This window comes from Salvelinus fontinalis, chromosome 37, assembly GCF_029448725.1.
Source record: "Salvelinus fontinalis isolate EN_2023a chromosome 37, ASM2944872v1, whole genome shotgun sequence".
Taxonomy (NCBI): Eukaryota; Metazoa; Chordata; class Actinopteri; order Salmoniformes; family Salmonidae; genus Salvelinus; species Salvelinus fontinalis.
Window position 1 is genome coordinate 23300483 of NC_074701.1, and position 15724 is coordinate 23316206.

At 40.8% G+C, this 15724-nt stretch overlaps 1 long non-coding RNA gene across 1 annotated transcript; it reads left to right on the forward strand.

Annotated features, from left to right (window-relative positions):
• The first annotated feature begins 5285 nt into the window (after positions 1-5285).
• LOC129836385 (uncharacterized) lies at positions 5286-12427 on the forward strand. The gene is made up of 3 exons (XR_008756652.1): positions 5286-7351; positions 8469-9136; positions 9269-12427. It is a non-coding gene; the product is annotated as an uncharacterized LOC129836385 (long non-coding RNA).
• Positions 12428-15724: the final 3297 nt, after the last annotated feature.

A 15724-nucleotide genomic window follows, 5' to 3' on the forward strand; every position in this document is an offset into this window, starting at 1 on the left:
CTGGGTAAAAGACCCTCTGCATTTACCAGTTGGCTCACCAATAGGATATTATTTCGGAACCAATATTCTAAAAACGAAGAAGTATTTTTATACAATATATCCCAATTATTCCATATATAATATCTGTGTGGAGAAAAATTGTGTTTATAAATTAAGGACCATGACAAGAAAACCTGCCGATGAAAAGCAGAAAGTTTCACTGGAATTTTGTCAATATTATAATTGCAAAACAACATGAAGTTAAGGCCACCAAAAGTAGAGAAGACATGATGAGGAATAAAATTCCAGATAGAAGTGGGTCTTCTTAGGAATTATTTTATCCAATTGATCTTAAAAGTATTATTTAAATTAGTAAAGTCCAGAAAATTCAGCCCACCATTCTCATAAGTGTTCATTACAACAGTTTCCCTAATGTAATGGGTACGGTTTCTCCAAAGAAAGTTGAAAAGCATCTGGTCTATCTCCTTGCTTATTTTACTGTCAAGATATAAAGATAGAGTGCCATATGCTAGTCTAGAGATACCTTCGGCCTTGGTTATTAGGACTCTACCTTTTCAAGATAAGTCCCTCTGTAGCCATTGACTTAGCTTCTTCTGGGTATTTTTAATAAGAAGGTTAAAATTTAGTAAGCCTGATCCTTTGTAATGGTTATGCCTAAATATGTAAGTTCTTCTTTTACTGGAATACAATAATATGAAGGTGTCACACAATCTTTGACAGCTATGAGTTCACATTTATTAATGTTAAGATATAGACCAGACGCTTTGGAAAAGGATTGTATCACATTGATCGATATGGGAATTTGGTTAGCGTCTTTCAGAAAAAGTGTAGTATCATCAGGCTTATAATAATTTCTTTACCAGCTATGGAAATACCTTGTACAGGACTATTATTTAAAGAATTCGCAAGAAGTTGGGTGATTAATAAAAACAGGTATGGGGAGATAGGACAACCTTGCATAATTCCTCTCTTTAACTCAAATCTAGGTGAGGTGCCATATTTCAATTTGATAGAGCTGTTACCATTTGCAAAGTCTTAATAGCCTTACAGAAAAAATCCCCAAAGCCAAGTCTCTCAAGGGAGTGGAAGAGAAACTGATGCTCTACTGTGTCAAATGCTTTATAAAAATCAAAAAATAATATGAAGCTATCCTCAGTTATTAGGTCTGAGTAGTCAAGTATGTCTAATACTAGTCTGGACATAGTTAGAAATATGTCTGTTCCTCATGAAGCCAGACTGTGTTTCATCAATGATTGCATCCAGGACTTGTTTAATTATTTTTGCAAGTAGTAAGGCTAATATCTTATAGTCATTATTAAGAAGACAAATTGGACATCAGTTATCAATGAGCAGCACTTATTTTTTAGGCTTAGGTATCAGTGTTATTAACCCCTGACTCATTGTAGGAGGGAGAACATTGTTTTTAATACTCTCTAAAAAGACTTCAAACAGGAAGGGAGCTACTTGTTCAGAAAATAATTTGTAAAATTCTGATGTAATTCCATCAACACCTGGTGATTTATTGTTCTTTAGATGTTTGATAGATTCTATAATCTCTTCAACTTTGATGGGTTCATCACACTGTTTATATTCTATATCACTGATAGAGTGAACATTATTCAGTGACTTAAAAAACATCTGTCGATTCCTGACAGTACGTAGAGCTATAAAATTTTCTGTAAAAATTGCTACAGTATTTAGCGATTAATTTTTGGTCATCTGTAATAACACCATCAATGTTTAATTTATGGATAGTGTTATTTTTAGAATGAAATTTCTCAAGTCTAAAGAAATAGGATGAATTCTGTTCTCCCTCCTCAATCCATTTTCTCCTAGATCTAATAAAGGCTCCTTCTGCTTTTAATCTATATATATTATCCAGTTTATTTTGTAACTCAATTAGTTCCATCTTCTTCTCCCCCGAGAGGCCGGCTGGGGACATCTGAGAAAGGGAAGTTATCTTAATGATCACCTTTTCCTTCTCAGCTCTTCTGGTCTTAGCAAGATTACTACCATATTTTCTAAGGTATTTGGACACCTCAAATTTAAAGAGCTCCCAGTTCTTCCAATAAGATTTTTCTTCACAAGCCCTTTCCCAAAAGTGTGAGAGCAGATCTTTAACCTCAAATGTAACTATATCATTATTTAATAATGAGCTATTTAGCTTCCAGTAGGATGCTCTGCCAACGTTAGTATCAGGGGTAAATATTTTGATATCAATGTAAATGGCTCTATGGTCTGTGAGGGGATTAGTACAGATATTTGTAGTAACACACTCACTATCAATACATTTGGATATAAGCCAAAAATCTATTCTGGATTGTCTGGAACCTGTTTTGTTACTCCAAGTGAAAGATCTGTCGGCCGGAAACCTCTCTCTCCATATATCAGTAAGATCAAACTTTTCCATAAAAAGTATTAAACCCAAATTCTGATTGGTTGGTCTACCTGGGGGCCATCCAATCAGTTGAATTATCTATAGTAATGTTAAAGTCCCCTTCTATCAATAATAACGAATTGGGAAATTTAGATAACCAATGAAGCATATGTTTCTCTATAGATTCAAGCAACTCATCATTCTCATGTTTGGTGTTGTACCCATAGAAGTTTACAGTAATGAGCGTAATGTCATTGTAACTGATCACAAGACAAATAAAGTGACAAAAGGGGTCACATTCTGAGTGTAGAATATTACCACCAAAGATATTTTTCATTGTAGTGATACCAGCGGAGCGTTCAGATCCATGGGAAAGCCAAATATCGTTGCCCCACTGTGACCTCCATAAGTTGGCATCAGCTGAAATTGAGTGAGACGCTTGAAGAAAGCAAAGATCTGTTCAAAATTGTTTAGCAAATAAAAATAAGAACTTGCGCTTCACATTAGTTTCTCTTAATGCTAGGGGGTTACAAAACAAAGACAAAACAACAAAGATTATATAAAAGTATAAACTGTAGTAGGATGAGTCAAAGACGTGGGAGCAGTGAACGTAAACGATAAGGAACAGAGATATGCACCATTTAAGTCAATTTAAAGTAAAATTAGCTCATTCCATAAACTGTGTTTAGGTGCAGTGCACCTCCTTGCACTAAGGCGGAGGTACCGGTACTGCTGCTGGGTTGTTGCCCTCCTACGGCCTCCTCCACGTCTCCTGATGTACTGGCCTGTCTCCTGGTAGCGCCTGCATGCTCTGGACACTACGCTGACAGACACAGCAAACCTTTTTGCCACAGTTCGCATTGATGTGCCATCCTGGATGAACTGCACTACTTGAGCCACTTGTGTGGGTTGTAGACTCCGTCTCATGCTACCACTAGAGTGAGAGCACCGCCAGCATTCAAAAGTGACCAAAACATCAGCCAGGAAGCATAGGAACTGAGAAGTGGTCTGTGGTCACCACCTGCAGAATCACTCCTGTTTTGGGGGGTGTCTTGCTAATTGCCTATAATTTCCACCTTTTGTCTATTCCATTTGCACAACAGCATGTGAAATGTATTGTCAATCAGTGTTGCTTCCTAAGTGGACAGTTTGATTTCACAGAAGTGTGATTGACTTGGAGTTACATTGTGTTGTTTAAGTGTTCCCTTTATTTTTTTGAGCAGTGTAGTATCTTAGTTACTGTATACATAAAATAAATACAGCTTTCAATCTTCTTCATAAGTTTGTAAACAAAATAGGTATTCTGGTCATACAAGAACAAACTAATGAATTGAAGTACCTGAGTATTCCTAAAAAATAGTCACCTGATGCTTGTTAGGTAAACAACATAAGGAAAATGAGAATAACATGGCTGAAACCATCAACCTGTTCCTTCTGGTGAGATTTTAGGGAGGAATATGGATTTCTGAACCGTTGATGAAGCCTCGTCCTACGACGAAGTAAGCAGCCGTTCCCTCATTTCGTGCTATCTTGATCGTTAGCCACAACTTGTTCCTTCTTTCTATGTCCTCCGGGCTGAGATGCTCGGCGAAACGCATACCATGGCTCTGAAGGAAGGCGTTCTTCCTAGCAGCTTTCCAAACAGCATCCCTGTAGAATCTGGCAGTGAAGAGGATGATGATACCCCTTGGTCTTGAATCGTTTTGCTGTTGCTTCTTGCCGAGGCGATGCACAACGTCGATGGTATCACCAACTTTGTTCTTCTCTGCAGGCATAACTTCTTGGCAGATGCGGATGGCCTCTCCTCGCACATCTTCATTCTCCACCTCTGGCAAGCCGTAGTCTCAGGTTCCATCTTCTTGTGTATTGTTTCAGATCAGTGAGACGTCTATGGTAGACATTGTTATTCTTTTCCACACTTTTTTTCAACTTTTGCCACTCTCGTTTTCACATCACCACATGCACCACATCCTCAGTCTTTTTCAAGCATTCGATAACCATTTTCTCAATGGCGTAAGACCTGGAGTTGATGAGTAAGGAGAGGGTAGCCAGGATGTCAGAGTTCATGTTGGGTTTTTTGGAGGGTGGAGATTTGCACGGAGTAACCGATAAAAGGGGGGAATTCGTCATCTTCAACAGCATTCGAAAGCATGATATTATCCATAGGGCATGCGTAGTTATGGCAGTTGTCTATAAGCACGTTTCTCTCTTGTTGATTAGCAATAGAACGGCTAACTTCTTCCTTTCTTTTTCTTGTCACGACTTTGCATGGACATGCCTAAATAAATTATCCAATTATTATTCCAGTATCAGGAAAGGTCTTATATCTTGAACAAATAAAAATAGTAATGACTGTAAACTTGTTTTTTTTTCACAATCTTTCTGAAGTTTGGTACGGAGCTCGGTAAAAAAAAAAGCGTCTATTCAAGTCGCCATCTTGGCGCCTCTTCCTTTCTGGTAAAGCTAGACGTCAGAGCAGGGATACCTTTGAGGAGATTGGAAACTCTATTGGGACCATATTTCAGGACACTGTGCACGTTACCCGTACGTCGTCAATGGGCCAGGCGGCGCATTCTGGGTACACTCCGAGAAGACGGTCTTTTCTTCAAGGAGTCAATTGAGTGCTAGCACAAAAACCCAACATGAGCATGAATTACGTGAACAAGAAGCTCAGTATTACAAATATTTTCCAAGATTTGAGATTAATTTGTCCTCTGTAATATCGTATATCGTTAAACTTGTGTCATTACGTGCTTTCGAGGAAAATAGGTTTCTCGAATCATACCCAGATTGACGATTAGCACAAAAACGTAAACGCGATTGGTCGAAAGTCTGCTGGGCGGAGCGTTATACAAACCCCATTTATTTCATGCTGTGATTCGTATATCCTGCTTTTATAATGTCTCTGTTCAAAGTAGCGAGAGAGCTCACAACTTCCGGGTGAAACAACGAAATAAAATACTGCATTTGCAGGATTATGAATTGAGCCAAACTCCAAATTAAACTATGAAGAATAAGTAGCTTCTAATACAACATCATGATAATACAGTATCTGATATAATTGGATTTAGACAAACACATATACAAGAATGCTGGTTTGGGTTGGATTTTTAGATTGATAGAACATGTCGGTTGTGATGTTGCAACCGATGTACTCTGGGTCTTGTTAGTTGCTGCTACCTTCACATTTGTTTACTTTTGACCCGGATATGCCATTTCCTTCTAGAAGTTTGCTTCCAGTGAGTTTCCAGAAAAGGCTAGACAAATTTAATAACTTTCTATTCATTATCTTATGTTCTGATTATTTTATTTTTCTATTCTTTACCCTGACTTATCTTTAGCAACATTAATTATTCCTTTATTTTCGTATTCCCTTTCCCCAAGTTACATATTTGGAAGGGCCAATGCAGCCGTTTTTATCTCAATATCAAATCATTTCTGGGTAACAATTAAGTAGCCTACCTTACTGTGGTTGTTTTAAATTAAAATGCTAGGACTGTCTGGTAGTAGTCTGAGTGGAGGGGAAAACATTGTTATTGGCAGAGAGGTTTGGAACTCCCTTTGTTATTGGTTTATTAATACATTTACTGCCTGGTAATGTCACAATTTCACAGTATTATTCCTCCCTCATAGTGTGGAAATATATATAAAACAAAGAAAACTCCAGTTTTTGATTGCACTGGGCCTTTAAATTAAACTGTATCTAACTAGTTTCAAATTAATTGAAGTAAATTGGCATAATGCAGCCACTACAAAGAAAACAAAGACATCGTCTTTGGAAGTGTGAGTGGCGTGGGGAGGATGAGGGAAGACTTCTCAACCTATCAGACACACTAACAGGACAGTCAGGACACAGAGGGCACCACCAGCAGGCGTTTCCCAGGAACCATCTGGAGAGGTCCACTGTGGCAGCTGCTGCCCAGGCAGGAGAGCGCTTTATGTGGTTCGGGAGGCATGATGAGGACCGTCCTGTGTCCCTTGGAGTGCTGGCAGCTTCCAACTGTTCCTCCTCGTCCAAGCCTTCCAGATACTCCTACCATAGCAGGCATTAGATGAATACACCATATTATCCAGATACTCTTCTTTAGGAAATCTGAAAGCAACACATCTTGATAGTCTTACAAGTGCAAATAAAAAACGTCAACATTGAGATACGGAGATGTTGAATTGTATTATACATTTCTCTTAAGAACTGTGTTTTTACTGTAATACAGATCAGGCTACCACCCAACCCTTTTGTTCCTCAGTAATTCATCAAGTCCAGATTAATTACGTAATGAAGGGCCATCTAAATTACACCATTCATCATAGGATTTAAGGAAGTAGATAAAAAAAACGTCATAAATGAGAAAGATTATTAAATGTGATGTATAAAAGACAAAAGAAGACACTGAGTAGACATGGCATTATATTCCTCTACTGATAAAAGATTCACCAATAAAATGCAAGCTTTTTATTTAGAACTTTGTTGAATTGATACTGCCACAATCCCATCTGAGGCACTTACACCAGCTGAATAGCAAACATGATTGAGGTGCAATGTGTGTGTGTGATTGCGTGCCTGCATGTGGATTGCTCTGTCTTCCGTACTGCGCCTACAGAGTAGTGATGGGTCGTTCGTAACTGAACGTTGGTAGCTGAACTTTGGGAGCCGGCTCGCATATCAGAAGAGCCGAATCTATAAATACATTTAAAAAAAATAAGATATAAATAATCAAAAGATTTAAATAAATATAATTAACAAATAAAATAATATAGGCCTAAATGCTCAAGCACACACATTCGTTCTGACTGTCTGTTCAGACGAACAGCCTCACCTGTTGTTCCTATCAATCAGACACGCAGTGTCAACCAATGAACCAAAGATGCGTGAGGGAGGGCCGAGCCAACTCACTCACAGCCACACACTTAGCAGCGGAGGAGAGAGGAAGGACAGCTGTGAAAACAACAGCTGGAAAATGAGTTGGGAGCACAGTAAGTAGCATTTGGATGTATTTTAATAATGTAGGCAATGTTAGAGCACAGTGTAGAATTTGCCAAAACAAAATCTCATATAAAGCCGGTTCTACGCACAACCTACACCTCCATATGCGAACTGTGCACCCAACTGTGAAGCTAGTTGTAGCGGAGCTTCGAGAAACTAGTGTGCCTGCTAGTAATAGTGGTGGAGCCAGCACCTCCACACGTCAAGTCAAGTAGGCCTACTCCGCGACCCACAGCAACGCAGTCTTCTATGGACCAGTATGCCAAAGTCTATGTCTGTAGCAAAACAAGGCCAAATTGATATCGCATTGGCTAAAATTATTGCCACCGATTTACATACATTTTCGATAGTGGAGGACAGGTTTTAGAAATTATAGCAATAGTCTAAATCCAATGTACACAACTCCAAGCAGGAAAAAACCCTTTCAAAATCACTTATTTCACAACTGTACGAGAGCACACAGGCTTCAGTGCGTGAAAGAGTCCAAAAAGCGACTGCAGTTTGCCTTAACACTGACTGCTGGACGTCAAGGGTAACCACTTCTTACATGTCGGTTACATGTCACTTCATTGAAGATTTTTCGATGTCTAGCTGTCTTCTGGACTGCTTTGAGTTCAGCGACAGACACACCTTAGAGAACTTAGCAGAGGAACTGTTGAGAGTGGCCAGAGAATGGCAAGTAGATGGAAAAGTGGTCTGTTGTGTTAGCGACAATGCAGCTAACATAACCAAAGCCATGAAAATTTAAAAATGGACCCATCATCCATGTCTTGCCCACACAATCAACCTGATTGTAAGAGATGCTCTGAAGGTGATGAAGCCCACTGTGGCCAAAGTAAAAGCAGCTGTGGAATACTTCCACATGAGCACAGAAGGTGCTGATGTAACAGTATAACTTTAGTACGTCCCCTCGCCCCGACCTCGAAGCATCGTTACCCATCGCTCCACAAAGGCCGCGGCCCTTGCAGAGCAAGGGGCAACACTACTTCTAGGTTTCAGAGCAAGTGACGTAACTGATTGAAACACTAGTAGCGCGTACCCGCTAACTAGCTAGCCATATCACATCCGTTACACTCACCCCCCTTTCAACCTCCTCCTTTTCCGCAGCAACCAGTGATCCGGGTCAACAGAATCAATGTAACAGTATAACTTTACGGCGTCCCCTCGCCCCAACACAGGCGCAAACCAGGGACCCTCTGCACACATCAACAACAGTCACCCACGAACCTTTCAACCTCCTCCTTTTCCGCAGCAACCAGTGATCCGGGTCAACAGCATCAATGTAACAGTATAACTTTACGGCGTCCCCTCGCCCCAACACGGGCGCAAACCAGGGACCCTCTGCACACATCAACAACAGTCACCCACGAAGCGTCGTTACCCATCGCTCCACAAAAGCTACGGCCCTTGCAGAGCAAGGGGCAACACTACTTCTAGGTTTCAGAGCAAGTGACGTAACTGATTGAAACGCTAGTAGTGCGTACCCGCTAACTAGCTAGCCATTTCACATCCGTTACACTGAAAAACTTAAGTCTACACAACGCCAGATGGGGATGCCTGAGCTGAGGCCTAAACAAGACTGCACTACAAGGTGGAATTCAACATTTTATATGTTGAATTGGTTTTTTTGAGTCATAGGATGCCATCATCTCTACCCTGGCCATTGTCAATGCACCTGTTGATGCTCTGACCCAAGAGGAATGGGAGGTGGTGGAGGAGGTGTGCAGAGTCCTGGAACCCTTTGAGCAGGTCACTGTGGAGATCAGTGGAGAGAGGTACAGTAAGCAGTTATTACTACATCATTATTTAATCCAGTATTATATATGTATATGAGCAGTACATGAGAATGTAGTATCAGTAGACAAAACATGAACCTGAACTAATAAGTTACTGTTCTCTCTTTTCAGCTATGTGACAGCCTCAAAAATGATACTCCTGTGTAATGGTCTGCAGCGAATCACAGCCAGCCGCCAGAGAGAAGCAAATGTAACCACAGGACATGTGACAAAGTTGATGGACACCCTATGTTCATCAATGGACAGAATCCACAGAATGGAATATAATTTTGTGCTATCAGAAACCGCTGCACTTGACCCCAGGTTTAAGAAATTAGCCTTCAGTGATGCCAGAGCGATTGATGAGGCTCTTCAAAGAATAACCTCAGCAGCAGGGAGTGACATCCCCAGCAGTCAGCTGGCTCAGGTGCCAGGGCAACAGGCAGAAGAGGGATCAGATGGATTAGAAGCACCAGCAGTAGTGCCACAAACGTCTGCTGTTTGGATGCTGTTTGACGAGAGAGCAACTGGGGATGCAGCATGAAGGAATCCCTCAGCAGATGCCATAATGGAGGTTCGATCCTATTTGGAGGAGCCCCTCCTCTGAGCTGGTGGAAGAACAAGGCCTCTGTCTACCCACGGCTTACTAAAGTCAGAACAGGGAGACTCTGCATAATGGCCACATCCGTTCTCTCAGAGGGTCTTCTCGAAAACGGGACAAATAATTACTGAGAGAAAAAACTGCATGCAGCTTGCATTTCTGAATGCAAATCTCTCATAAAAGCAAAATATGGTCAGCATTGCTGTGTGCTGCTGGTTATAACATGGCAATAAAGAAGAGAGAGAAAAGAGGGACCAGTTTAATGTTTAAGTGGGATACTACAGTTTTACACGGTGTTATTTATTTTTCTTTGATGGTGCAATATTCTATTATTATGTTGTTCAGATTGTATTCGTTTTGAGTTGTTACATTTATATGCACTTTGTTTATATACATTTAAAAAGTTATACTTTAAATGCACATGTTTAATAGCATTATTTTTCATAACAAACTAATGCATTTATAAATACATTGTGCTTAAGCTAGAGTATGATTTCATTTAATAATTTAATTAGAATTGTTTTAACACCAATCTTAGTCAAAGAATCACAAACTGTTTAACTTGAAAAAAATACAAAACATATATTTTTTAAAGAGCCATTTGGGAGCCAAAAGAGCCAGCTCACTGAAAGAGGCGGAATGGCCGTCACTACTACAGAGAGTTTCGCGGCTAAATTCACAATATCTCCAGCAGATGGCAGCTCTGTATGAGTAATGGTTATGGTCTGACAGGTACAGTAGTTATCTGTTATGTTGTGCATGACCTCATCAAGAAATACGTCACCTGTCGGGCCCAGTCTTGGGAATGAAAAAAGGGAAAGAAATCGGGTTTGTACTTCATGTCAGAGACAGGCAAATTAGAGCATCTGCATGGAAGGGAGCGATGATGTCTATTAGACATGCTACAACATGTCCCAAAGGCTGGCAGATACCCCTCAGCAGCAATCTGTTTCACTGTAACCACTTAAAGAGGACATGGCCAACTGTACTGGGGAGAGGAGCGAGAGGAGGGAGGGTCGGGTGTAAGGCAAGGAGGACACCTGCTTGGGATGTCTATATATTCTCTATGCGGGCAAAGAGAGAGAGCGAGAGGTGGGCTGGGGAGCAGCTGCTCTCTTTCAATGAGCACTCTACAGGGAGATTGTTTTTCATTTTTTTCTTTCTCTCCAGGGTCTCTATCTTGCCTGACCTTTACTTCACTGTTAGATCATGCAGTATTTATAGAAGAGATGAATTAGACAATGAGCTGACCTTTTGAACCATCCATTCTCTCACAGTTAGTAGGTTTGCGGCTGGAGACGGTGGATGGACAGAACATGTGTTCAGTAACCACAAGAGTAGAGAAAGAGTTAGATAGTCATCTGTCTTCTATCTAAGATCATCCTCTTATCTTTTATCTTCCACCCTATGGGAGACTTGCTAAAAATATAAATCAACGATACAGTAATGTAAGGAAAGGCAAAGATGTATCCACCTGGAATCGCAATTCATAGGCACCATCAAATATCTTATCTTACAGAGGCAGTTGAACTGAATTTGGATAAGGGAAGAAGAGTGGAGGTGGTATCAGGGTTTCTGTGGCCTTTGATTGATGAAAGTTATGAACCGGTAGATTGTGTGACTGTATTAATGCTTGGGGAGAGAATTGTACAGTATGCATGAAGAGGAGCCTTTAGCCGTATTGAGAAGCAGGTGCTGCTTACAAAGTAACACCTGCACCTCTCTGTCTGGCGGTCAGTCTGTCCATCTGTCTGTGAGTTACTTTGGACTGTATTTTCTGCCTGCACCTGCTGGATAGTGAGGCTATAGTGCTGGTCTTGGCCTTACCACAACATGTCTGTTCCATTCATTGACTGTGCACCACACCCCAGCCTCAAGCAGCTCAACATCAAATCAAATTGTATTTGTAAACAACAGGCCCTTCCCAACCAATCAGAGAGAAAGAAAATAGAGAAATAATAGAAAAGCAATAAACACACACACACACACTCTCTTCATAGAGGAGGAAGAACTCACAGGGGAACACATTGAGAATCATGAACTCAATTACAGACGACTTGACCCCTTTCTCTGTCTGTATATTTGTAGGTAGCTTTGTTTCTGTTTCCTCTGCCCATTCCACCCACCCTCTGTCCCGACGTAGGGATGTATTTTAAATCTCTGTGGCAACAGCGTCCTAATTTATTCAGTTCACAGAGAGGTCAAGAACAGCCCCCCCACCCACCCTAACTCTACAAAACACAGTAAAACCCATTCTCCCATCATAACCATGATAAGTGAAAGAACCCATACTCAAAAGACCTGTTCGAGAGGATCAAATACATTATGCATTGTGGGTAAATGGTGACTGACTTACTGATCTACTAATAATAATGAGCAGTTATTTATGATGCAAGGTGATCTGCAGATCAGGCAGTCTGTCGGCTGCAATGTCGAACAAGCCCTATGTGGTGCATCCATACCATGTTTGTATGCATTTGTGTATGTGCGTGTGTATGTATACACGCGCGAGTGTTACTGTGTATTTGTTTGTGCGTGTTTGTGTTCACACTGTGATGTGTAAATATGGACCAACAAGTGCAAACAGATGCCAGCTGGCGTATCAGACTTCCAATCACTGTCTCTCACAGACAAAAGACACAATTCAGTAAACAAGCTTTCAACCACCAAAGCGTACCTTGATGAATATTAAATTAGACACTTTGAAATGAATCGTACCTCTTTGTTGCTGGAGGCCCTAGCCTCGATCCACCGTGTCTGTTTGCTGTTATTTATTTGCAGGTGTGTCTCTTTGATGTGATGAGTTGAGAGGTTCTGCACCTGCTGGAGAGAAAAGGCTTTGATAAGGACCGGAAGATTGCCAGACAACCAAAGTTCTCTGTATCCCTCCCTGCATGAAGGTGCTAAAGCAAACGAAGGTGGCCTTCATGTTATTGTAAGGCACTTTCCCTCATCCTCTACTTCCCTCCGATTTTGATCTGTAAATATAAAATAAAATAATTTTTGTGATCCTCCCTAAGTTACATTAGCATGATAATATAGGTCAGCCTTGAGGGAGCAAAGTGCAAGGTGGCAACAAAATGAAACATGCATGTTTGGGTCAACAGTTCAGCATAACAAAGGTCCTTTTAGTAAGAATATGATTGGATGATGTCCTTGGAACACAAAGCATAAAATTGTCAAGTTTTTCCCATAAAAACAAATAGGCCCATGTGGATAGAAAAAAGAGAGACATGGCAACAAAAAGTATTCTTGATCAAACATTTCAATAACAGCTGATATTGTCTGTAGTCTGTTTCATCAAGGATTCAATTTGCGTAGTCTTAGTGAATGCCTGTTGTCTGGAAAAAGCTACACTGTTTCCTCATACTACTATCTCCACCACCACCTGGACTAGCTGCCTATTCAGAGGTACCCTCATCTACATTATTAACAAAGAGCTCCAATACTGCCCTTCTCCCAGTCTCCCTAAACACAAGTTTACCCTCATGTTGTACCAGACGAATATTCAGCAAGCCAATTTCGGCAAATGACAGCCTCTGTAATTCCCTTTTATTGCAGATGACCGTTGCAGTAATGAAGTTTTGCGCTTTGCATTTCTTCCATTACCTATTCATTAAAGATGCGACTGGAAAATAGAGTTGTCATGGAGATGGCTCGGCAAATTCACACAACATCCTACGAATGTTTTCTGTTTACTCTGGTTCCAAGATAACTAATGGCAAAATACCCCCTCCTCCTCTCTCCCACCTCTTTTGCAGCCTCACCCTCTTTTTGTGTCCTTCCCTGCCCTTTTTATAAATTCTCTCTATCGCTCTCTCTTTCTTTCCCACCCTCACCCTCTCTAATGAAACAAATTTGAACTGATGCAATGAGCTCACATTAAGATGTGTGTTTATTTCTGCTCAGGCTGGTTCATTACGGTCTCAACCTTCAGACAAAAACAGTTCTCATCTTAGGCTGAAATGAGAAAGAGCCCACTCCACTCAGAGGCAGAGAGAGAAATGTAATTTAACAGCAGTGCTACGTGGTCCAACTGATCTGTCTATCTCTCTACTCTCTGTAGGACATGGCAGTCAGTCTGCATTCCCTGCCAACCCAAAGATCCTTGTTACCGTGTGCCTAAGCTTTCCAGAGGCTGTGGTGATAAAGGTACCAGCTATCTCATTCCTACAGAGGACCAGAGGATAAGATGTCCTGCAAATGTCCCCATCATGGAGGGAGTTTGCCAAGTCGAGATAAGAACTCCCTAGTTAACCTCTATATGGCAGTAACATTTCTAGCCTCTCACGGAAGGTGTGTGTGTGTCCGTGTGTGCATGTGTGTGTACTGCACAGAGTAGTGGTGGGGCTTGTTAGCTGTAGTCTTGTCCAAGCTGCTGCCTCATGTCCCAATTGGAGAGCCGATTGGTCTGGCTTGTTGTCTCCAGGCAGGATAAAACACTGGCTCCTACTCCACATCACACACACTTGTTTTTCACAAGTCCACTCTTTCATTTTTAGGTGATGAATAAGTAGTGTATGCAAAATCACCTGTGGGTTGTGTGTAGGATAATATGACCTTATGTTTAGTGAAATAGCTAGATGAATATACAACCTGAGGGGAATATACAAAGAAAAACATTACAAGGATGGGTTGATCCATCACGAACACACAGCACATGGAAAACATGTCAAAAGGCGTGAAGACTGTGTCAGTCAGTGAATCATTTAATTAGCTGTAATCAAATAACAGCATCCTTTTTATCAGGGTGAATGGGGACGGTTCATTTGAGTGTGTACATCATGTTGAGTGCTTGGCCTATGCCTTTAATCAGCCTGTAATTATCAGACAGATTCTCAATGCCACACTAATTAAGATATTCAAACGCTACATGGGAAATGTTGTAATATGGAGATTTCCTGCACAACACCAGGGAAATCTCTGTAATTCTCAGACCATTCTCAGTCCAGCTAGACAAAGATTGAGAGGATTTGTTATAGAGAATGTCTAAATGACATTGCATGTGTAATTACATCCGTATTAACTATGCATTAGTGTTCACTTCTCTATATATATAATTTGCAAATTATTGAATGAATCCTTTCTAATGATATTGCTTGTTTATTATTATTATTATTATAGTCATTTTGACAAATTATTTTTAAAAATGCATCAAGATGTTAATCCAAAATGATATTTCTAAAACAATTCTTGACAAAAGAAACTATCCCCACACACACACTGCAAAACGTTTTGCACTGTGAACTATCCCCACATTTTGACCTGACAGCATTGTAGATAAACCCTCTCCCTCACTGTGCTTTTCTTATTTCAGCCAATAGCTTCCTGCCATTTCCGTGTGTTCATTCAACAGAGGACCCCTCAAGATTTGCACATTTCTACTTCCCTCGAACCACTCTCCCTCCTCAGTAAACCCCTGCCTCACAACAATTTAATCCCATTACCAAAGCCTGTTAAACCTATCCAGTTTTACAGATTAGTAATGCAACACAACTCTGCTCCCTACTCTGATGTTTGCTGCATGTATGTCAAAGCAAAGGTGTCTCAAACATTCAGATCAAAATGTCCAACAAGCTCAGGTGTAGGCAGGTTAATTAGAAGTCAGGTGCTGTTGGCAGCTTGTAGCACAAAGCTTCTTCATTTAGCCGTTTCCAACGTTGTTTTCTTCAGTGGCCTACTTGATATTGCCTGTGACCAGTGGAGGCTGCTGAGGGGAGGACGGCTCATAAAATGGCTGGAACGGAGCAAATGGAATGGCATCAAACACATGGTAAACATGTGTTTGATGTATTTGATACCATTCCACTGGTTCTGCTCCAGCCATTACCACAAGCCCGTCCTCCCCAATTAAGGTGCCACCAACATCCTGTGCCTGTATGTGACAAATGGAGTTTGGGAGTGTTTGTCCTTGGAGTTGTTTACCTCATTTGAGCAGCACCAGCAACAGTTCAATTAACCTGAACAAATATGTTTTTTGATTAGTC